This window comes from Canis lupus, chromosome 15 (genome assembly GCF_011100685.1).
Source record: "Canis lupus familiaris isolate Mischka breed German Shepherd chromosome 15, alternate assembly UU_Cfam_GSD_1.0, whole genome shotgun sequence".
Classification (NCBI taxonomy): Eukaryota; Metazoa; Chordata; class Mammalia; order Carnivora; family Canidae; genus Canis; species Canis lupus.
Window position 1 is genome coordinate 49,701,504 of NC_049236.1, and position 24,332 is coordinate 49,725,835.

The window sequence follows — 24,332 nt, forward strand, 5'->3', positions numbered from 1 at the left end:
GGCTTCCGGTGCATGGAGCCTGCTTCTCCCTCTGCCTATGTCTCTGCCTCTCTCTCTTTCTCTCTCTGTGACTATCATAAATAAATAAAAATTAAAAAAAAATTAAAAAAAAAAAAAAAGAAAGAAATTGAAATTCATTGTCAAAGCCTGTGGCCCACAGAGAATCCTGAAGGGGATTAGGGAGCAGTAAAGGATAAAGGGAGGGTAAGAAGAGCTGACTGTTTTATGTCGCAGGGTTAGGGTCTGATGACTGAGATAGAGAACAGCAAACATAATATGCTTAGATCAGGAATTATTTTGATAACAGGGTGTCATACATGCCCTTTTTAATGCTAGGTTTTATAGCTTTCACTTTGAAAACTCAGGGATAAGCTGCGGATGGCCAAATCTTGGGGCTATTTAAAATTACAGGAATGTAAATTACATATGATGAAGAGTTGCCCTTTAAATATTTTCCCCCTGTGTTTTTTATACTAGCAGTTCTCAAACTTTACCATGCATCAGAACCACCTGGCAGGCTTAAAACATGAATTTTAAAACATAAATTCTAAGGCCCTAATCCTGAAGTTTCTGATTAGTAGGTGTAGGGCGGGAGGGAAGATAAAGCATTTCCAGGTCTACCAAGTTCACAGGTGATACTGATGCTGGTATAGGAGGGGAGGATGTACACTTGGAACCACTGTTTTACGCTGGGCAAAGGTGTCTCCTATTAGTCCTTATTCTTGAGTTTCCAGCATATCTTTTGAACCAAGTTTTATATTCATGGAAACACTGCTTTAAAAAATGTTTTTCTTGAACATGGTTTCAATCTGATACTTGCTTTTATTTTTCAAAAGTCCTACTGAGTAATTCCTGGAACTCACCTATTTAGATACCTGGCTGTGTTCTAATGTGAGTCCTCATAATCCTTCTTATGGCTATATTTGATTTATAAACAATAATCTCTTTACTAACTAAAACAGTGAATTTTATAGTCCTACCACCTTTCCAAATCTTGGATGATTATAGAGTTGCAAATTCAGTGGGAATTTAGGCAGAGAGAATGGGTTAGAGTCTGAATGTGTCCCTCCAAAATTCTTAGGTTGAAACCTAACCCCTAAGGTAATGGTGTTTGGAGGTGGGGCCTTTGAGAGGTGATTAGGTCTTGAGGGTGGAGCCCCCATGAATGGGATTTGTGCTCTGATAAAAGACCGCTGAGCAAGTTCCTTGACCCACCACATGAGGATGCAGTAAGTCCATAACCCAGAAGAAGGCTTTCAGAGCTGTGAGAAATGGATTTCTGTTGTTTATAAGCTACCTTGTCTGTGGTGTTTTGTTAAAGCAGCCTGAATGGACAAAGATGGAAGTTGATTTTATTAGGGTAACCTGTGGATTTCAACTATTTATAAACTTTTATGAATAATCATGAGTTCACTGCGACTATATTTTCCTGTTGAATTTTTCCTTTTTAAAAGCTCCACATAGCGGCTTAATTATAATCTCTCCCTGCTTATTCAGAGAAAGCTCTTGAAACTGATGTAGGTTTCCTAAGTATCTGAGAGTTTAATGTGTCATTTTGTAGGCTAGGACCAAAGGTAAAGCATCCAGTGTGAAATGTATGTAATGGGGCACAAAGAGAATACAGTTCTTGAGAAGTGTAAAACATAAATGGCAAGCATTTTTCAGACTATGGCAATAGACAAAAGAGCGTGAGAACAAAAGGAAGAGATGACTTGGAAAATGCTAGGTTTTCACGTCTATTTTTTTTTTTTCACCTCTTTTTGAGAAAGAGGTTTATCACTGACTGGTTAGAATGGGTGACTTGTGTGAATAGAGGAGAAAAAAGATCAGATGTCACGAAACTTGAAGAATATGTTAGAAAAAATTGGGCCAATTCATATCAAAACAGGCTAAAAGGGAACCTTTAAAAAATATTCATGGACCTAAGAATCTTCTTCCCTCAATGAGAAAGAGAGGATAGGGCTTTGTGGCTGTCATATAAGAAGTGTGACTATAAAATGAAATATTCCACATATCACACATAAAAACCCATCTTACAAGTTTACATAAATTCAGCCCAAGACATGAAGATAATACCACATATATAGCTTGGCATTCCTAATCTACAGCTTTCCAGCTCCAAGTTATTGTTGATATTCTTCTCTTCATAGGAAATATTTGATCAGTTTTGACTTACTGAAAATCTACAAACTCCATCAAGGTTTTGGTCAAATACCGTTAAATTTTTTAAATTGAGGTATAATCAATATATAACATTATATTAGTTTCAGATGTATGGTGTAATCATTCAACATTTGTATATATTGTGAAATAATCCACCTCAATAAGTCTAGTTAACACCCATCACCATACATAGTTACAAATTTTTTTCTTGCCGTGAGAACTTCTAGGGTCTATTCTCTTAGCAACTTTCAAATATGCAATACAGTATTATTAACTATAGTTACCACGCCATCTCCATGACTTGTTTTTTTTTTTAATTTTTAAAAGATTTTATTTATTTATTCATGAGAGACACGCAGAGAGGCAGAGACACAGGCAGAGGGAGAAAAAGGCTCCCTACGGGGAGCCCGATGTGGGACTCAATCCCAGGACCCTGGGGTCATGCCCTGAGCCAAAGGTAGACACTCAACCACTGAACCACCCAGGGATCCCCCCATGACTTGTTTTATAACTGGAAGTTTGTAGCTCTTTACCCCATTCTCCCAGTTTGCCCATACCCACTTCTGGCAAACACCAGTCTGTTCTCTGTCTATAAGAGCTTCTGTTTAGGTTTCACATATAAGTGAGATCATAAGGTATAGTCTTTCTCTGTCTGAGTTACTTCACTTAGCATAATGTCCTCAAGGCCCATCCATGTTTTGACAAATGGCAAGATTTCCTTTTTTTTTTTAAATGGCTGAATAATAGTCTACAGTGGATATATACCACATTTTATCTGTTCATCCTTTGATACACACTTAGGTTGTATCCATATCTTCGCTATTGTAAATAATGCTGCAATGAACATGAGAGTGCAGATATTTCTTTGAGATCCTGTTTTTGTTTCCTTCAGATATATACCCAGAATTGGAATTGGTAAATCATATAGTAGTTCTATTTTTAATTTTTTTAAAGTAGGCTCCATACTGGGTGTGGGACTTGAACTCATGACTCTGAAATCAAGACTGGAGCTGAAAGCAAGAGTCGAATGCTTAACCAACTTAGCCACCCAGGCACTCTTTTTAATTTTTTGAGAAAACTTCATACGGTTTATTATATTGGCTGAACCAACTTACATTCCCACCAATAATGCGCAAGGATTCCCTTTATTCCATTTCCTCACCAACACTTGCTATTTCTTGTCTTTCTGATAATAACAGTTCTAACAGGATCAAGGTGATATCTTATGGTTTTGATTTGCATTTTCCTGATGAATGATGTTGAACACCTTTTTATGTACTGTCGGCCCTCTGTATATCTTCTCTGGAAAAATGTTTATTCAGATTCTCTGTCCATTTTTTAATCAGAGGTATTTATTTATTTATTTATTTATTTATTTATTTATTTATTTATGTTGCTTAATTGGTCTGCCTAGGATTTCCAATACTATGTTTAATAAAAGGATGAGAATGAGCATCATTGTCTTGTTCTTGATCTTAAAGTAAAAGCTTTCATCTTTTTACCATTGAGCACGATGTTAGCTGTGGGCTTGTCATAATATGACCTTTATTATGTTGAGGTATGTTCCCTTTAAATATATTTTATTGAGAGTTTTTTAAAATCATAAATGGATGTTGAATTTTGTCAGATGCTTTTTCTGTGTTTATTGAGATGATTATTTGATTTTTATCCTTCCGTGTGTTAATGTGGCATATCACATTGGTTGATTTGTAGTTGTTGAAACATCCTTACATCTTTGGGATAAATCCAACTTGATCCTGGAGTATGATCCTTTTAATGTATTGTTGAATTTGGTCTGCTAATATTTTGTTGAGTATCTTTGTATCTATATTCATCAGAGATATTGGCTTATAACTTTTTTGTGGCATCCCTGTGGCTTATACAAGTCCATAAAATGAGTTTGGAGGTATCCCTCTTCTTCTAGTTTTTTGGGAGTTTAAGAAGGATTGGTTTTAATTCCTTAAATGTTTGTAGAAATCACCAGGGAAGCTGTCTGATTCTGGACTTCAGTTTGTTAGGAGACTTTTTTTTTTATTATTATTGATTCAATATCTTTACTAGTAACGAGTCTGTTCAGATTTTCTATTTCTTCATGATTCATTCTTGGTAGCTTGTATATTTCTAGAACTTTATCCATTTCTTATAGGTCGTCCAATTTGGGGCACATATTGGTTTATAATCTCATAATCCTTTGTATTTTTGTGGGATTGATTGTAATGTCTCCTCTTCTTTGATTTTGAGTCCTTATTCTTTTGTAATTTTATTTATTTGACAGAGAGAGAGAGAGAGAGAACAAGCAGGGGGAGCAGCGGGCAGAGGGAGGGGGAGAAGCAGGATTTCCACTGAGCAGAGAGCCCAATGTGGGGCTCAATCCCAGGATTCCAGGATCATGACCTGTGCCAAAGGCAGATGCTTAACCAACTGAGCTCCCGGAGTCCTTATTTATTCATTTATTTTTTGATGACTCTAGCTAAAGATTTGTCAATTTTCTCTTTTTAAAGAATCAGCTCTTAGTTTTATTGAATCTTTTCTATTGTCTTTTTAGTCTATTTCATTTATTTGTTATTTTATTCCTTCTACTAACTTTGGGCTTTGTTTGTTCTTCTTTTTCTAGTTCCTTGAAGTGTAAAGTTAGGTTGTTTGAAATTTTTGTTGTTTCTTGATATAGACATTTATCACTATGAATTTTGTTTTAGAACTGCTTTTGCAGGGATCCCTGGGTGGCTCAGTGGTTTAGTGTGCCTGCCTTTGGCCCAGGGCATGATCTTGGAGTCCCAGGATCAAGTCCCACATCACATCAGGCTCCCTGCATGGAGCCTGCTTCTCCCTCTGCCTGTGTCTCTGCCTCTCTCTCTGTGTCTCTCATGAATAAATAAATAAATAAATAAATAAATAAATAAATAAAATCTTAAAAAAAAAAAAAAAAGAACTGCTTTTGCTGCACCCCATAAGTTTTGGTATGCTGTTTCCATTGTCACTGTCCCAAGGTATTTTTTGATTTCACTTTTGATTTCTTTGATCAATTGGTTCAGTAGCATGTTGCTTTATCTTCACATATTTATATATTTTCCACTTTTCTTCTGGTAATTCATTGCTAGTTTCATGCCATTGCAATCAGAAGAGATGCTTGGCATTATTTCAGTGTTCTTAAATTTACATTTGAAATAATTATTGATAGATTTGTATTTATTGGCAATTTGTTACTTGTATTCTGGCTGTTTTGTAGTTCCTTTATTTTCTTCTTTTGTGATTTGGTGATTTTCTGCTCTGGCATGCTTAGATTCCTTTGTCATTATCTTTTACCTACTATTGATTTTTGCTTTAAGATTATCATTATGCTTAAATATAACAATTTATTTTTATAAATCTCTTATTAGTTGATAACAAATTTAGATGTATCCTGAAAATCTACATCCCTCTACCCTATGTTTTATGTTTTTGAGGTGACATTTTACATCTTTTTACCTTGTGTATCCCTTAACAAATTATTGTAGATATATTTCTACTACTTTTGCTTTTTAATCTTCATATTAGCTTATAAGTGATGATCCACAACCTTATCAGTGTTAGATTATTCTGAATTTTGCTATATATTTACCTTTACCAGTGAGAGTTATACCTTCATATATTTTCCTAATTAGGACTCTTTTGTTTTTAACATTTGTTAGGCCAGTCTAGTGTTGATGAATTCCTTCAGTTTTTACTGTCTGGAAAACTGTATCTCCTTTAATTCTGAATGACAACTTTGCTGGATTGAGTATTCATACAGTAAGTTTTTTTTTCTTTCAGCTCTTTGAATATATTGTGCCATTCCCTTTTCTACAAAGTTTCTGCTGAAAAATCTGCGGATAGTCATAATAGAGTTCCCTTGTATATAACCAGGTGTTTTCCTCTTGCTGCTTTTAAGATTCTCTCCTTGTGTTTAACATTTGACATTTTTTAAATTAAGTTTTTAATTTTAATTCCAGTATAGTTAATATACACTGTTATATTAGTTTCAGGTGTGTGATATAGTGATTCAACAATTCTATTCATTTCTCAGTGCTCTTCATGATAAGTGTATTTTTTAATCCCGTCCCCTATTTCACCCATGCCCCCTGCCCACCACCCCTCTGGTAGCCATCAATTTGTTCTCTATTGTTAAGAGTCTATTTCTTGGTTTGTCTCTCTTTTTCTTCCTTTGCTTGTTTTGTTTCTTGAATTCCACATGGGAGTGAAATCATATGGCATTTGTCTTTCTCTGACTTATTTTAGCATTATATGCTCTAGTTCCACTCATGTTGTTGCAAATGGAAAGATTCCACTGTCTTTAATGGCCGAGTAATATTCCATTATACATATATACCACATCTTTATCCATTCATCAATTGATGGCCATGTGGGCTGCTTCCATAATTTGGCTTTTGTAAATAATGCTTCAATAATGCTTCAATACACGTAAATAATGCTTCAATACACGTATCCCTTTGAATTGGTGTTTTGGGTTTCTTTGGGGAAAATACTCAGTAGTTTGATTACTGGATCATAGAGTAACTCTATTTTTAACTTTCTGAGGAGCCTCCATACTGTCTTCTACAGTGGCTGCATCAGTTTGCATTCCTACCAACCATACAACCTTTTTTTCCCCACATCCTTGCCAACACTTGTTGTTTCTTGTGTTGTCAATTTTAGCTATTGTGACAGGTGTGAGATGGTATCTCATTTTGGTTTTGATTTCTATTTCCCTGATGATGAGTGATGTTAAGTATCTTTTCATGTGACTGTTAGCTATCTTCTTTCGACAAATGTCTGTTCATGTCTTCTGCCCATTTCTTAGCTGAATTACTTGTTTTTTGGATGTTGTGTTGTCTCAATTCTTTTTTTTTTTTTTTTTTTTTTTAAGATTTTATTTACTCATGAGAGACAGAGAGAGAGAGAGAGGCAAAGACACAGGCAGAGAGAAAAGCAGGCTCCATGCAGGGAGCCTGATGTGAGACTCGATTCAGGATCAAGTCCTGGGCTGCAGGCGGCGCTAAACTGCTGAGCCACCCGGGCTGCTCCCATCGCAGTTTTTTGTTTTTGTTTTTTTAATTTATGATAGTCACAGAGAGAGAGAGAGAGAGAGAGAGAGAGAGAGAGGCAGAGACATAGGCAGAGGGAGAAACAGGCTCCATGTACTGGGAGCCCGATGTGGGATTCTATCCCGGGTCTCCAGGATCGCGCCCTGGGCTAAAGGCAGGCGCCAAACCGCTGGGCCACCCAGGGATCCCGCATCACAGTTCTTTATAGATTTTAGATACTAACCCTTTATTGGATACGTCATTTGCAAATATCTCCTCCCATTCAATAGGTAGCCTTTTAGTTTTGTTGATTGTTTCTTTTACTGTATAGAAACTTTTTATTTTCATATAGTCCCAGTAGTTTATTTTTGCTTTTATTTCCCTTGCTTCAGGAGACATCTAGAAAAATGTCGCTATTGTGTCAGATAAATTACTGCCTGTACTCATTTCAAGGATTTTTATGGTTTCAGGTCTCACATTTAGACTTTTAATTCGAGTTTATTTTTGTGTACAGTGAAAAAAAGTGGTCCAGATTCATTCTTTTGAATGCTGCATGTTGCTGTCCAGTTTTTTCAACACCATTTGTTGAAGAGACTGTTTCTCATTGGCTAGTCTTGCCTTGTTGCCAAACTTTAATTGACTATATAATCATGTGTTTATTTCTAGGTTTTCTATTCTGTTCCTTTGATCTACATGTCTGCTTTCATGCCAGTAGCATACTGTTTTGATTACTATAGCTTTATAATATAACCTGCAGTCTGCAATTATGATATTTCATTTTATTTTTCAAGATTACTTTGGTTATTCAGGGTCTTCTGTGGTTCCCACAAATTTTAGGATTATTTGTTCTAATTTTGTGAAAAATGCTTTTAGTATTTTGATAGGGATTGCATTAAATCTGTAGATTGCTTTGGGTGGGAGTATAGACATTTTAACAATATTTGTTCTTGGGACGTCTGGGTGGCTCAGTGGTTAAGTGTCTGCGTTGGCCAAGGGTATGATCCTGGGGTCCCAGGATTGAGTCCCATATCGGGTTCCCTGCATGGGGCCTGCTTCTCCCTCTGCCCGTGTCTCTGCCTCTCTTTCTCCATGTCTCTCATGAATAAATAAATAAGATCTTTAAAAAAAAAGACTTCCAGAATGTCTTCCTATAAAAACAACAACAGCAACAACAAAACAGTATTTGTTCTTCCAGTCCATGAGCATAGAATGTCTTGACATTTCTGTGTGTCATTTTCAGTTTCTTTCATCATTATTTTATAGTTTTCAGAGTATAGGTCTTTCACCTCTTTCATTAAGTTTATTCCTAGGTATTTATTATTTTTGGTGCAATTTTTTTTTGTTTTGTTTTTCATCTGTTGTAGGATGGAATGTCCTGAATATATCTGTTAAATCCATCTGGTCTAGTATGTCATTCAAAGCTATAGTTTCCTTGTTGATTCTCTGTTTGGATAATCTGTCTGCTGATGTAAGTAGGATGCTAAAGTCCCTACTATTATTGTATTATTATCAATTTTTATTTTTTTGTTTGCAAAAAACAGTTAATACTGTTTTTTGCTTTTTGGGTGCTCCCATGTTAAATGCATAAATATTTATAATTATGATATCCTTTTGTTGGATTGTCCCTTTTATTTATTTATATAGTGTCCTTTTTTGTCTCTTATTACAGTCTTTGTTTTAAAGTCTATTTGTCTGATACAAGTAGTGCTACCCCAGTTTTTGTTTTTTTTTTTTTTTAAGAGAGAGAAGGTACACAAGTACTCATGTGAGTAGTGGGGAGGGGCAGAGAAAGGGGGAAAAGAATCTTGGGCAGACTCTGTGCTGATCACAGAGCCTGACATGAGGCTTGATCTCATAATCCTGAGATCATGACCCGAGCTGAAATCAAGAGTCGGATGTTTAACTGACTGAGGCACCCAGGTGCCACCACCCAGCTTTTTTTTGACACCCATTTGCATGATAAATATATCTCCATACCGTCACTATCAATTTGCACTTGTCTTTAAGTTTGAAGCGAGTCTCTTGTAGGCAGCATATAGATGAATCTTGTTTTTTATCTGCTCTGTTACCCTGTATCTTTTGATTGGAGTATTTAGCCCATTTAAATTCAAAGTAATTATTGGTAGATATGAATTTATGGCACTTTGTTACTTGTTTTGTGGTTTTTCTCTGATCCTTGCTCTTTTTCATGGTTTGACTCTCTTTAGAAATATACTTGGATTCCTTTCTCTTTATTCTGTGCATACGTATTTACCAGCTTTTTAATTTTTTTTTAATTTTTTAAATATTTTATTTATTTATTCAGAGAGAGAGAGACACACACACACACAGGCAGAGGGAGAAGCAGGATCCATGCAGGGAGGCCGATGTGGGACTTGATTCCGGGTCACCAGGATCACACCCCAAGCTGCAGGCGGCGCTATACCGCTGCGCCACCGGAGCTGCCCTATTTACCAGCTTTTGATGTGTTGTTACCATTAGGTTTGTACATGCCATATTACACACATAGCAATCTATATTAAGTTCATGGTTGCTTAAGTTTGAACCCATTCTTTTTTTTTTTTTTTTTTTGTATATTTTTTATTGGAGTTCAATTTGCCAACATAGAGCATAACAACCAGTGCTCACCCCTTCAAGTGCCCCCATCAGTGCCTGTCACCCGGTCAACCCAAACCCCCACCCACCTCCCTTTCCACCACTGCTTGTTCATTTCCCAGAGTTAGGAATCTCTCATGTTCTGTCTCCCTCCCTGATATTTCTCACTCATTTCCTCTCCTTTTCCTTTATTTCCTTTCACTATTTTTTATCTTCCCCAAATGACTGAGACCACATAATGTTTGTCCTTCTCCGATTGACTTACTTCACTCGGCATAATACCCTCCAGTTCCATCCACGTCGAAGTAAATGGTGGGTATTTGTCGTTTCTAATGGCTGAGTAATATTCCATTGTATACATAAACCACATCTTCTTTATCCATTCATCTTTCGATGGACACCGAGGCTCCTTCCACAGACTGGCTATCGTGGCCATTGCTGCTATAAACATCGGGGTGCAGGTGTCCCGGCGTTTCACTGCATCTTTGTCTTTGGGGTAAATCCCCAGCAGTGCAATTGCTGGGTCGTAGGGCAGGTCTATGTTTATCTCTTTGAGGAACCTCCACACAGTTTCCCAGAGTGGCTGCACCAGTTCACATTCCCACCAACAGTGTAAGAGGGTTCCCTTTTCTCTGTATCCTCTCCAACATTTGTCGTTTCCTGCCTTGTTAATTTTCCCCATTCTCACTGGTGTGAGGTGGTATCTTATTGTGGTTTTGATTTGTATTTCCCTGATGACAAGTGATGCGGAGCATGTTCTCATGTGCATGTTGGCCATGTCTAGGTCTTCCTCTGTGAAATTTCTGTTCATGTCTTTTGCCAATTTCATGATTGGATTGTTTCTTTGCTGTTGAGTTTAATAAGTTCTTTATAGATCTTGGATACTAGCCCTTTATCTGATAGGTCATTTGCAAATATCTTCTCCCATTCTGTAGGTTGTCTTTTAGTTTTTTTGAATTTTTCTTTTGCTGTGCAGAAGTCTTTTATCTTGATTAAGCCCCAATAATTCTTTTTTGCTTTTGTTTCTCTTGCCTTCATAGATGTATCTTGCAAGAAGTTGCTGTGGCCAAGGTCAAAAAGGGTGTTGCCTGTGTTCTCCTCTAAGATTTTGATGGATTTTTGTCTCACATTTAGATCTTTCATCCATTTTGAGTTTATCTTTGTGTATGGTGTAAGACAATGGTCTAGTTTCATTCTTCTGCACGTGGATGTCCAATTTTCCCAGCACCATTTATTGAAGAGACTGTCCTTTTTCCAGTGGATAGTTTTTTCTGCTTTGTGGAATATTAGTTGACCATAGAGTTGAGGGCCCATTTCTGGGTTCTCTACTCTGTTCCACTAATCTATGTGTCTGTTTTTGTGCCAGTACCACACTGTCTTGATGACCACAGCTTTGTAGTACAACTTGAAATCTGGCATTGTGATGCCCCCGGCTCTGATTTTCTTTTTCGATATTCCCCTGGCTAATTCAAGGTCTTTTCTTTTTTTTTTTTTTTTTTCAAGGTCTTTTCTGATTCCACACAAATCTTAAGATGATTTGTTCCAACTCTCTGAAGAAAGTCCATGGTATTTTGACAGGGATTCCATTAAATGTGTAAATTGCCCTGGGTAGCATTGACAGTTTCACAATATTAATTCTTCCAATCCATGAGCATGGAGTATTTTTCCATCCCTTTGTGTCTTCCTCAATTTCTTTCAGAAGTGTTCTGTTGTTTTTAGGGTATTAATCCTTTACCTCTTTGGTTAGGTTTATTCCTAGGTATCTTATGCTTTTGGGTGCAATTGTAAATGGGATTGACTCCTTAATTTCTCTTTCTTCAGTCTCGTTGTTAGTGTATAGAAATGCCACTGACTTCTGGGCATTGATTTTGTATCCTGCCACACTGCCAAATTGCTATATGAGTTCTAGCAATCTTGGGGTGGAGTCTTTTGGGTTTTCTATGTACAGTATCATGTCATCTGTGAAGAGGGAGAGTTTGACTTCTTTGCCAATTTGAATGCCTTTTATTTCTTTTTGGTGCCTGATTGCTGAGGCTAGGACTTCTGGTACTATGTTGAATAGCAGTGGTGAGAGTGGACATCCCTGTCTTGTTCCTAATCTTAGGGGAAAGGCTCCCAGTGCTTCCCCATTGAGAATGATATTTGCTGTGGGCTTTCGGTAGATGGCTTTTAAGGTGCTGAGGAATGTTCCGTCTATCCCTACACTCTGAAGAGTTTTGATCAGGAATGGATGCTGTATTTTGTCAAATGCCTTCTGTGGATCTATTGAGAGGATTATATGGTTCTTGTTTTTTCTCTTGCTGATATGATCTATCACATTGATTGCTTTATGAGTGTTGAACCAGTCTTGTATCCTGGGGATAAATCCCATTTGGTCATGGTGAATAATCTTCTTAATGTATTGTTGGATCCTATTGGCTAGTATCTTGTTGATAATTTTTGCATCTGTGTTCATCAGAAATATTGGTCTATAATTCTCCTTTTTGGTGGGGTCTTTGTCTGGTTTTGGAATTAAGGTGATGCTGGCTTCATAAAATGAGTTTGAGGGTATTCCATCCCTTTCTATCTTTCCGAATAGCTTTAGTAGAATAGGTATTGTTTCTTCTTTAAACATTTGATAGAATTCCCCTGGAAAGCCATCTGGCCCTGGACTTCTGTGTCTTGGGAGGTTTTTGATCACTGCTTCAATTTCCCCCCTGGTTATCGGCCTGTTCAAGTTTTCTATTTCTTCCTGTTCCAGTTTTGGTAGTTTGTGGTTTTCCAGAAATGCATCCATTTCTTCTAGATTGCCTAATTTATTGGCATATAGCTGCTCATGATATGTTTTTAAAATCAATCATTTGTATTTCCTTGGTGTTCATGGTGATCCCTCCTTTTTCATTCATCATTTTTTTAATTTGAGTCTTTTTTCTTTTTCATAAGGCTGGCTAATGGTTTATCTATCTTATTAATTCTTTCAAAGAACCAAATCCTGGTTTTGTTGATCTGTTCTACAGTTCTTCTGGTCTCTATTTCATTGAGTTCTTCTCAAATCTTTACTAACTCTCTTCTTCTGCTTGGTGTAGGTTTTATTTGTTGTTCTTTCTCCAGTTCCTTTAGGTGCAAGGTTAGGTTGTGTATTTGAGTTTTTTCCAACTTTTTGAGGGATGCTTGTATTGTGATGTATTTCCCTCTCAGGACTGCTTTTGCTGTGTCCCAAAGATTTTGAACAGTTGTATTTTCATTCTCATTAGTTTCCATGAATCTTTTTAATTCTCTAATTTCCTGGTTGACCCATTAACCATTTAGCAGGATGCTCTTTAACCTCCATGTGTTTGAGTTTCTTCCAAATTTCTTCTTGTTATTGAGTTCTAGTTTCAACGCATTATGGTCTGAAAATATTCAGGGGACAATCCAAATGTTTTGGTATCGATGGAGACCTGATTTGTGACCGAGTATGTGGTCTATTCTGGAGAAAGTTCCATGTGCACTTGAGAAGAATGTGTATTCAGTTGCGTTTGGATGTAAAGTTCTGTAAATATCTGTGAAATCCATCTGGTCCAGTGTATCATTTAAAACTCTTGTTTCTTTGGAGATATTGTGCTTAGAATATCTGTCATTTGCAGAAAGCGCCATGTTGAAGTCTCCCAGTATTAGTGTATTATTATCTAAGTATGTCTTTACTTTGGTTATTAATTGATTTATATACTTGGCAGCTCCCACATTAGGGGCATAAATATTCATGATTGTTAGGTCCTCTTGTTGGATAGATCCTTTAAGTATGATATAGTATCCCTCTTCATCTCTTACTACAGTCTTTGGGATAAACTTTAATTTATCTGATATAAGGATTGCTACCCCTGCTTTCTTTTGAGGACCATTGAATAGTAAATTGTTCTCTAACCTTTCATTTTCAGGCTGTAGGTTCCTTAGGTCTAAAATGAGTCTCCTGTAGACAGCCAATACATAGGTCTTGCTTTTTTATCCAGTCTGAAACCCTGCATCTTTTGATGGAGTCATTAAGCCCATTCACATTCAGAATTACTATTGAAAGATATGAATTTAGTGTCATCATAATACCTATTCAGTCCCTGTTTTTGTGGCTTATTTCTTTGGGTGTCATTATTCTTTTACAGAGTCCCCCTTAATATTTCTTGCAGAGCTGGTTTGGAGGTCACATATTCTTTCAGTTTCTGCCTATCTTGGAAGCTCTTTATCTCTCCTATTCTGAATGAGAGCCTTGCTGGATAAAGTATTCTTGGCTGCATGTTCTTCTCATTTATGACCCTGAATATATCCTGCCAGCCCTTTCTGGCCTGCCAGGTCTCTGTGGAGAGGTCTGCATTAATCTAATATTTCTCTCCATATAAGTTAGGGATCTCTTGCCTCTTGCTGCTTTAAGGATTTTCTCTTTATCTTTGGAATTTGCAAGTTTCACCATTAAATGTTGGGGTGTTGAATGGTTTTTATTGATTTTGGGGGGACCTTTCTATCTCCTAGATTTGAATGCCTGTTTCCCTCCCCACATTAGGGACGTTCTCAGCCATGATTTATTCAAATATGCTTTCTGGTCCTCTGTCCCTCTCCGTGCCCTCTGGAACCCCAATTAAATGTAGATTTATCCTTTTGAGGCTATTTATTTCCCTTAACCTTTCCTCATGGTCTTTTAATTATTTTTCTCTTTTTTCCTCAGTTTCCTTCCTTGACATCAACTTGTCTTCTATGTCACTCACTCTTTCTTCTACCTCATTAGCCCTCGTCATTAGGACCTCCAGTTTGGATTGCATCTCATTTAATTGATTTTTAATTTTGGCCTGATTAGATCTAAATTCTGCAGTCATGAAGTCTCTTGAATCCTTTATGCTTTTTTCCAGAGCCACCAGTAGCTTTATAATTGTGCTTCTGAATTGGCTTTCTGACATCAGATTGTAATCTAAATTCTGTAACTCTGTGGCAGAGAGTACTCTTTCTGATTTTTTTGTGATGAGTTCTTCTTTCTAGTCATTTTGCTCAGTGCAGAGTGGCTAAAAACAAGTTGTACTGGAAAAAGGAAGAAAAAAAAAGGAAAAAAAAGGAGGGGTACCCTTTGGTTCTATATACTGTAAGTCCCTCGACTTCCCCTGGAGCTTTCCAGCGCTGCTTGGTCAAGAACTTGCTCTTCCCCCGTCCTTCCAGCTGGTCTTCTGGGGGAGGGGCCTGCTGTGCTGTTCTCAGGTATGTGCACCTGGGGGAGCTGCCTCGCCCCCTGCCAGGTGCACGGCTCAGTGGGAGCTGTTTATCCTGTGAGGCCCTGTTCCCTGGTGGCCCCAATTCGTCCCAGGCACAGGGTGACACCAGGAGGAACAATACCGGCAGCGGCCAGCTCTCCAGCCCTGGAGTGAGCTCCCACAGTAACTACCACAGTCTCTCCTCCGCACTGGCCTAGATGCTCCAGGGGCCGGGGGCGGGGGGCGCTGATCTGCACAGCTGGCGGGGGTGCCCCGCGGCAGGAGCATCCTTGCTCTCCTGGGCCCTCTCTGCTTCCATCTGTCTGGGGGGGTGTGCAGCACAGGATCCTGGGCTGTGTCCCCCAGCACCCTGGGCTCCAGGGCCTGCGCTGCTGGAGTCGTGCTCCCAGGGCTGAGCAGCCCCCTCCGCGCAGAGCGCCCCCGAGCTGCTCCCATGGCCCCACTGGGCACGCAGTCCAGCCTCCCGCCCTTTCCCGTGCTCTCCTCCAGGCGCCCCTCCTCTGTTAGTGACCCCGGGAGCCTGGGGGCTCCACGGCCCCTCCTGGGATCCTGCCCGAGCTCCCTGCCAGAGCCTCTCCATCGGGGAAAATGGTAAAGTTCCCACTTCTCCGGGTTGGGGCCTTCCTGTCCCGAGGCTCCCGCTGCCCCCACCCCCCCCCTTAGCCCGGCTCCTCGCAGGGCCCCTCCCCCACTGGATGCTTCCTGCCCCCCTGCCTTCCTACCTTGTTAGAAGAGCAAACTCTTCTTTCTGTAGCCTTCCGGCTGTTCCCTCTTTAAATCTCAAGCTGATTTTGTAGGTTTTCAGGATGATTTGAAAGTTATCTAGGTGAGTTGGTGGAGCCGGGTGACTTGGAGACCCTACTCCTCTGCCATCTTGCCCCCCTCCCCAAGTTGAACCCATTCTTACTCCCCCAGCCCCATATTAGGTGTATGGTGTTATATTTTACATGGTTTTATTTTATGAATCCTTTGATTTTTTTTTAATGGAAATACTTATTTTTACTGCTTTTGTGTTTTTTACTTTTTATACTCTCACTTATGGCATTTCCTTTCCACTGAAAGAGTCCCCCTTAATATGTCTGGTAGGGCTGGTGTAATCCTCATGAACTTCTTTAGTTTTTGTTTGTCTGAAAGACTCTATCTCCCCTCCTATTCTGAATGATAGCCTTGCTGGATAGAGTATTGTTGGCTGCAGATTTTTCCCTTTCAGTACTTTGAATATATCATGTCACTTTCTTCTGGCCTGCAGAGTTTCTGCTGAAAAGCTGCTGAGAGCTGTACATGGTTTCCCTTATATATAATTGTCTTCTTTCCTCTTGCTGCTTTAATTTTTTTTTCTTTATCACTACTCAGCTTCCTAATCCTCCATCACTTCCAGAGTCAAACCCATGGATTTAAAATATTCCAGGCTTTAAGTCCTGCTGGTTATAAGAACTCATTTGGCCCCTCTCACTTTTAGAGACAAATATTACGGATATTCATCTTCCCTGTGAGGGCTCCCCAGCGTGAAAGTCTGTTTTTCACCCTTCACCCTTCTCCATACCACCAGCTCCCTTCCCACCATGGACAGCCAAGGACCATTTTGCTTCTAACTGCGTCTTTGTTTTTGCTACTTCTTCAATGTGCCTTCTTCTCCATCTTTAGTCTTCAGATCATTTTCTGGATTATTTACACTGATGTGAGTGTTATCTAGTTGTGTCTGTGGGATGAGATGAGCTTAGGGTTCTCCAACTGTGCCATCCTCCCAGCTTCTGTCCAACCTTTGACATTTTAGTTATAATATGTTTTGGTGTGGATTTTTTGGAGTTCATCTTTTTTTTTTGTACTCACTGAAATTCCTGGATCTGGATGTTTGTTTCCCTCCCTAGGTTAAGGAAGTTTTCATCCATTATTTTTCAAACAGGTTTTCTGCCCTGTTTTGTCTCTTTTCCTTCTGAGACCCCTGTAATGCAGATGTTGCTTCATGAGGCCCCAAACTATCTTCAGTTTTTTTTCACTCTTTTTGCTGCTCTGATGGAGTGTGAGTTCCACTGCCTTCTCTTTAAGGTCACCGATCCTTTCTTCTGCTTCATCTAATTTGATGTTGAATCCCTCCAGTGCATTTTCCAGTTTGGTTATTGTATTTTTCAGCTCTGTGACTTCTTTTTGGTAGTTCTGTATTTTCTATCTTTATTAAGGTTTTTACTGTGTTCATCTATTTTTTACCTGTGTTCAGTGAGACTCTTCATGACCATTATTTTGAACTCTTTATCAAGTAAGTCACTTATCTGTTTCCTTAAGGACTGTTTTTTTGGAAGTTTTAGCATGTTCTTCGATTGGGAACACATTCTTCTGTATCTTATTCTTCTTGTTTTTTTGTTTTTTTGTTTTTTGACACTGGGTTGGTTTCTATGTATTAGATAAAACAGCTACCTTTCCCAGCCTTGGAGGAGTGACCTTGTGTGGGAGATGAAACGTATTGTTCAACTTTGCTCTGGCTCTAGGGTATCTTTCAAATATTTGAGGTTGCCCAAGCATCTATTTTATTTTTAGTGGCCCTCAGTAGTTGAGGGTATGCCAAGACTTGTCAGTTTTCCAAAGGTGGAGGATCTCAATCAGCACCTAGGTTTAGGCCAGGCCTTTAAGCAGCAGCTTTTAAAGTATGCAAACATATATAGTCCTATGGGACTGCAAGCATTAAGTCCCACTGGCTCTTAGAACCAGGGGATCTAGAGGTGTCTACTGGTGACAGCTATAAGAATTGGGGTACTAGAGGAGGGTACTTGCTCCTTTCCAAGAGATATGGGGAGGTGGAATGAGGCAGAAGGAGAGGGCAGATGGTGCATGCCAGCCTCTGTCCCTAAAGAGTACCCAAGTGGGTTCCTTGATATGTATTAAATTAGATGCCTGTACTTCAAAGTGGTGCTTAAGATAATCAAATAAGCATTGTTCACATAAAGTCTGGGTTCCTCTAAATTAACTGCCTCTGCACTGGTCCCTGTGATGGGTGAGTTTGAGTGTGAGAGCTCTTTAAGAGCTATTTCTCAGTTCTCTATAGCTTTGTTGGTTTGGGGACATGAGCTGCATTGGTTTTCAAAACTTGGCATTTTGGGGGCTTGTCACTCAGGTACAGGTGTTGAACACTCTTGTGCCCAATGTGGAGTTCAAACCCTTGGCTCCTCAGAGAGAAGCTCCAGGTTTTGATTGCCTTCCTGATTTTGCATCAGTGTGTCAGGAGTTGAGTTTGATAAGATTGTCTCAGCCACTCCTTAAACCCACTTTATTTTATTATTTTTTAAAGTTTTTATTTATTCATGAGAGACACACAGAGGCAGAGACACAGGCAGAGAGAAGCAGGCTCCATGCAGGGAGCCCCATGTGGGACTCAATCCCAGGACTCCAGGATCACGCCCTGAACTGAAGGCAGGAGCTAAACCGCTAAGCCACCCAGGCGTCCCTTAAACCCACTTTAATATGCATCCCCCCCCCCATTTGTCTGATGTATAGGATTTGCTCAGCTAGTTTGTGGTTTTTGTTTTGTTTTTGTTTTTCTCCAGAGGAAATTATTCCATATTTAGCCGTTGATTCAGTGTATTCACGGCAGAAGGTGAGGTCAGGATCTTCCTACATTACCATGCTGAGCTAGAACTTCTAAGTACCATTCTATTAGTTTCTAGGCAGTCCCAACTAAAGTTAATTCCATTTAAAAAATTTCCTCTAACTCTAATCATGTTATACCTTGCTATAGTGATAGGCATAGGCAGTTTATTTTCTTTTCTGGATTACTGTGGTGGGATGGTGTTATGTTCATTTTTATGGTTCCCTTTAGGAATAATAGCAGGTTTGGGTTTGGTAGGTTCTTAATGTGTGTACTACATTGAAGGGAAGGAAGAAAATAAATATATATGTATATATACACACCTGGTGTATTCCTTATCCTTAAGATATGCATGTGTACTTACATAAATATATTTGCAGTGATGTTTCATGCATTAAATCAAAGATTTCTGGTTCTAGATAAGATCATGAACTGAGCATGACTGCTGGGTCCTTCTCATACACAACCATTCTGGAGATGCCAGAAAGGAGATATTTATAGCAACCTAGAATCTAAGGAAAAAATTTCAATCTAACAATGGACACTAACCAAAAATCTATAATAAACATCCTACTTAGCAAAATTTTAGATGCTGCATTACTTAGGAAGTTGTTTCCTGTATGTAAAAGAAACCAACACAATAGTGGTAAGCACACGAGGGATTGGTTTTTCCTCATAGCAGGAAGCCCAGAGGTGGGCAGTACAGTTCTGTTACATGTCCTCACAAAGCTTCAGTGTTTAGGCCCCTTCTAGTTTTCTGATCATCCTTTCACACATCGAGCTTTTCCACCCTCATCCTTTCAAGGTGGCTTTTGCTTCTCTGGTAACCATAATCTAGGCAGGAAGAAGGGAGAGTGGAGAGAAGGGCAAAGAGATGTGGAACCTAGCCAGCTACGCTTTCTGAAAGCTCACACAGGGGCATTGTCTAACATCCCACTGGCTTGACTATTACATGACCACTTTTAGTTACAAGGACAGCTGCACTTTTGCCTCTATAAAAAAATTGGGTTCTGGCGGAAAGGAAAAAAATAGAGACTTGAGGTTGGGTAGACCAACCAAAAGCATCTGCTTTGTATTCTGTTGAGGTTTGAGAATAGCATCATGATCTCCACTGTGACCACTACCTTTCAAGTTAGTGGCTGATGTCTTGGCTATTGCAAAAAGACAACAATAAATGTGAAAATAACTTGGTCAGTTCTGCTAAAATTGGCAAAAACCAAATCTAGCTTATTAACTAAGTTATTGAACAATACTAGGTAGCTTGCTGAGCCTATAAAATCGGCAATGTGTTTCCAATACAAATTTGGAAACTATAGAACTAGGAACTGTACCCAAATCATACCAAAGATCAGCTGTAGTGGAGAGCAGAGACTCTACCATGGGTCCGGCCAACTCTACCAATCTGAGCATTGGGTACTCGTGCAGGAATCTCTGCCGCCACCCAATCTCTGTTTTCTTTCTTTCAGGATGACTCTGAACAGTGATTTCTTCTCATTTCATTAATGTCCCTTTTAAAATCTGTGTTATCTCTGCATAGGAGTCTGAAAAAAGCAAGTTTCTGTCTTTATTATGGGTGTTGGGGATTTAACAGGAAAGAAACCTCTTGTAATTCCCAAGAAGGATGTTTAGAGATGCTAAAGGACTGGAAAGAATGATGAATACATTAAAACATATCACAACATATTGCTTTCAGATGTTGATAATTTATATAAATCCTCTTCAAATTCAACCAACCTTTAGAACCAAAAAGAGAGTACAGCAAAACAGCCAGGTACATGATAAACATATAAAAACAAACTTCATACCTCCATATTAACAATGATAGAGTAGAATTGCAACAAAACCATATGACATACAGAAATTGAGCTATTAAAGAATATAAAAATAATTATGGAATAAATTGTGCAACTTCATTAAAGGATATTTTAAAAATATCTGAATAAATGAAACAAAATATCCTGGCAATAGATGAGATCTGTTAACATTTTGAAGATTTAATTCCTCAAAAATTAATATATAAATGCAGTATAATTAAAAAGAATCGCAGAAGGATTTTTAGAGATAAATCAATAAAGTGGTTTTAAAATGTATTTCGTGAATATATAAAGGACAGTTTTGAAAAATAAGCCAAAGTAATTGAAATAGTGTAAGAGGATCAAATCTTTAAGCTAAGAAGTCAGGGTAGAAAGTCAAGAAACAGACCTGTGAATATATGGGAATTTGCTATGGAGAAATAAAATCAATAAAGAAATACTGGATTATTTAGTAAATGGTACTGAGAAAATTAGCTCACTCTAAGGAGAAAAATACAATCAAATCCCTAACTTATCTAAAAATAAACTCTAAATGTATTATAAAGGATTAAATATAAAATTGAAGAAGAAAATATAGTAGAATACTAGGAAAGGAAAAGATTTCTTTAATAAGAGTTCCAGGTTGAGTCTTCCAGGAAACAGACCTTAAGATAGAGTTTTGCATTTGGGGAGATTAGTGGGCTATGGTCTCAGGGTCAACACCTATGGAGGAGCCAAGGAAGCAGGATCCTGCAGAGTGAGAAGTTGAACTGTGGTAGTCTTAGTTTGATCCCATGAGAAGCTCCAGAACTGAGACAGTTCTGATTTGGACTGAGTGGACCCAAACTTTATCCCTTGTATAGACCAGTTACTGTCCCCAGGAAGTGGGCACAACTTTGGGTAAGATAGTTAGGCAGGGGCAATGCCAGAGTCTCCCACCTTTTCCTCTTGGCAATTGTGAATAATGCTGCTATGAACATGCTGTGTAAATATCTCTTCAAGATCCCACTTTCAATTCTTTTGGCTATATATAAGAAATGGATTGCTGGATCAGATGATAATTATATTTTTAACTTTTTGAGGAAGTAGCTGTACCAATTTGCATTCCCACCAACAGTGCACAGGGATTACCCCTTTCTTTCCATATCCTTGCCAGCACTTTTCTGGGTGTGTGTGTGTGTGTGTGTGTGTGCGCACGCCTGCATTTTTTTGGTAGTGGGTGTCCTAATGTGTGTGGGGGATTATCCTGTAGCCTTGATGTGCATTTTTTAGTTTTTTGAAAGTAAAATTTATTATCTTATAATCATAAAAGGAACATATATTAGGTTGTAGAAGGTTGGGAAAACAGAAAATTATAATGAAGAAAATATCTTTTAGAGTCTTGGTACTTCAAGATAATCAATGTTAAAACTTTGGTTTGTGTGATTCAATCTTTTTTTCTGTCCATATTTACACATGGGTGATGCTAGCTTATATTACCCCTTTAGGCAAGTCTAAAAAGTTCTTCTGTTCTCTGGGTGAATGCAGCCCTGTAGCAGGGTGATGCAGCTTGATAAGCAGAATGCAGCTAGATTTCAGATTTCAGTTGCCTCGAGGGCAGGTACCCTGTGTAGTGAACAACTTGGGTAACCGTAAGTCATAGTTCTGAATGTACACATGGGTTTTATTTTAGATTTTTTATGAAACTGAGATCATCTACATGATAGACTATGTTTGGATAGAACAAAATTTATTTTGGTTCATTCCTGTTTGAGAAATTGTTTGCAAAATGTTGATATTATAAATTCTTGCTGGTATGATAATACTTTTAGTATTATTTTCTTGGGATAAATTCCAAAAAACTGCCTTGATAATTAATTAAACCTGAGTGCTTATCAGATGCACTACGCTGTGCTCAGAGAGATACAATCATCATCACACACCAATGATTTAGGTACTATGATTCTCTCTTTTTAGAGATAAAACTGAGGCACAACAAGAAATGAAGTGACTTAGTTACTTGATCCAAGTCATACAGCTGGAAGTATAGAGTTGGGATATGAACACACTCTGTCAGTGCATCTACTCCAGAGCCTAAGCCATGAACATGTTACCACTGATTCACTTAAAAGGACAAGACAGATGGATGATGGAAGAGTTTTATGATAAATAAGACTTGCATCATCAGTGGAGTAGACCACTGATAATTTCTACAGGAGAGGAGACCATTCACAAGGATTGGCTTATTATTATTATTAATAATGTATTTGTTAGAAGAATTTTTTGACAGAATTATTAATATTTGAACAAGACACACATTGTTCATTTCTAAGCTCTTTTTAAGAGAAGCAACTTAAGAAGATAATTTAAATTTAGATTTAATCTGACTATAAATGATACTGTCTTTGTGTTCCAAGATATCTGGGTCAGTGAAGGGATCGTTTTGACATCCTCATCTCAGACTGCTCACTTCCCTATTCTGCACCTGAACTTCTATTTTTGTTAATCAGAGGTGATAGCCTTTGTTCACTTCCTCACAGAGATGTAAAGATATAGACTCTAGTCCCATGAGTTATGTGAAAGAAGAGTGTTTGCTAGTACTAATGAGATATTGTTCTTCCTTTTTTCATATAATCATGTTTTAATATTTTAAATATTTTTTGGGAAATATATAATGCAATTTAAAATACAATTACATTTTTAAAGCGGGAATAAAGGAGGTAAGAAAAGAAGGGAGTCTTCTGAAGGCCTTCTGTGTTAAAGAAATTTAATATGAATACTTGGACATAATGTGTATAACAAGCTAGAGAAGGTCAGAATAAATGAGACAAATTAATGAAAAATATAATCTAGACAGGTTGAAATTATATTACTAGTATATGCACTCACAACATTGCCTTTCTTTCTCTTTTCTTCTCTTCTCTTTTCATTTTTCTTTCTCTTTTCTTTTCTTTTCTTTTCTTTTCTTTTCGTAGGCTCCACACCCTTGAACTTACAACAGATCGAGACCTGAACTGAGATCAAGAGTTAGATGCTTCCCTGACTAAGCCATCCAGGCACCCTCCAATGTGCTTATTTCTAATTTTTTAAAGTTATTTTGTTATTTAAATTCAATTAATTATTATGGATTATTCAATTATTATTATGGATTCGGAGGTAGAGGTCAGTGATTCATCAGTCTCCGATAATATCCAGTGTGTATTTCATCATGTGCCCTCCTTAATGCCCATCACCCAGTTAGTTACTCTGTCCCCCCACTCCTCTTCTCTCCAGCAACCCTCAGTTTGTTTCATGATTAAGAGTCTCTTTTGGGGATCCCTGGGTGGCGCAGCGGTTTGGCGCCTGCCTTTGGCCCAGGGCACGATCCTCTGATTACATCTTGTTTTATTTTTCCCTCCCTTCCTCTAATGCTCTTCTATTTTGTTTATTAAATTCCACATAAGAGTGAGATCATAATTGTCTCTGGTTGACTTATTTTGCTTAGTATAATACCCTCTAGTTCCATTCATGTCATTGCAAATGGCAAGATTTATTATTATTTTTTTTGATGGCTGAGTATACAAGATATTCCCTTGTATGTATATATACCACATCTTCTTTATCCATTCATCTGTTGATGGACATTGGAGCTCTTTCCATAGTTTGGCTATTGTGGACATTGCTACTATAAACACTGGGGTGCAGGTGCCCCTTTGGATCACTACATTTGTATCTATGGGGTAAATTCCTAGTAGGGCAATTGCTGGGTTGTAGGGTAGCTCTATTTTTAACTTTTTGAGGAACCTCCATACTGTTTTCCAGAGTGGCTGCATCAGCTTGCACTCCCAGCTTATTTCTAACTTCACTTAATCATTTCAACTTTTAAAGTAGTAGAGTTCAAATCAATGGCTGTCACTGGATACATCATGTTAAAAATGCATTGCTTCAAACTAAAACTCTTTTAAATATTGCCAGTGGGAGTGTAAATTGGTATAACCAC

The 24,332-nt window shown here is 38.2% G+C and overlaps 1 protein-coding gene across 7 annotated transcripts in view; it reads right to left on the reverse strand.

The window, feature by feature from the left end:
• Positions 1-24,332, reverse strand: part of LOC111090092 (40S ribosomal protein S24-like) — an 85,142-nt gene that overhangs the window by 55,991 nt on the left and 4,819 nt on the right. The window contains exon 4 of one of the 7 annotated variants that reach the window (XR_005370877.1): positions 23,309-23,367. The exons of the other annotated variants lie outside the window; for them this stretch is intronic. The gene's annotated coding sequence lies outside the window, so the exon portion shown is untranslated. Of the gene's footprint in view, positions 1-23,308; positions 23,368-24,332 lie in introns of those variants that run through there. 7 annotated transcript variants of the gene reach the window in all.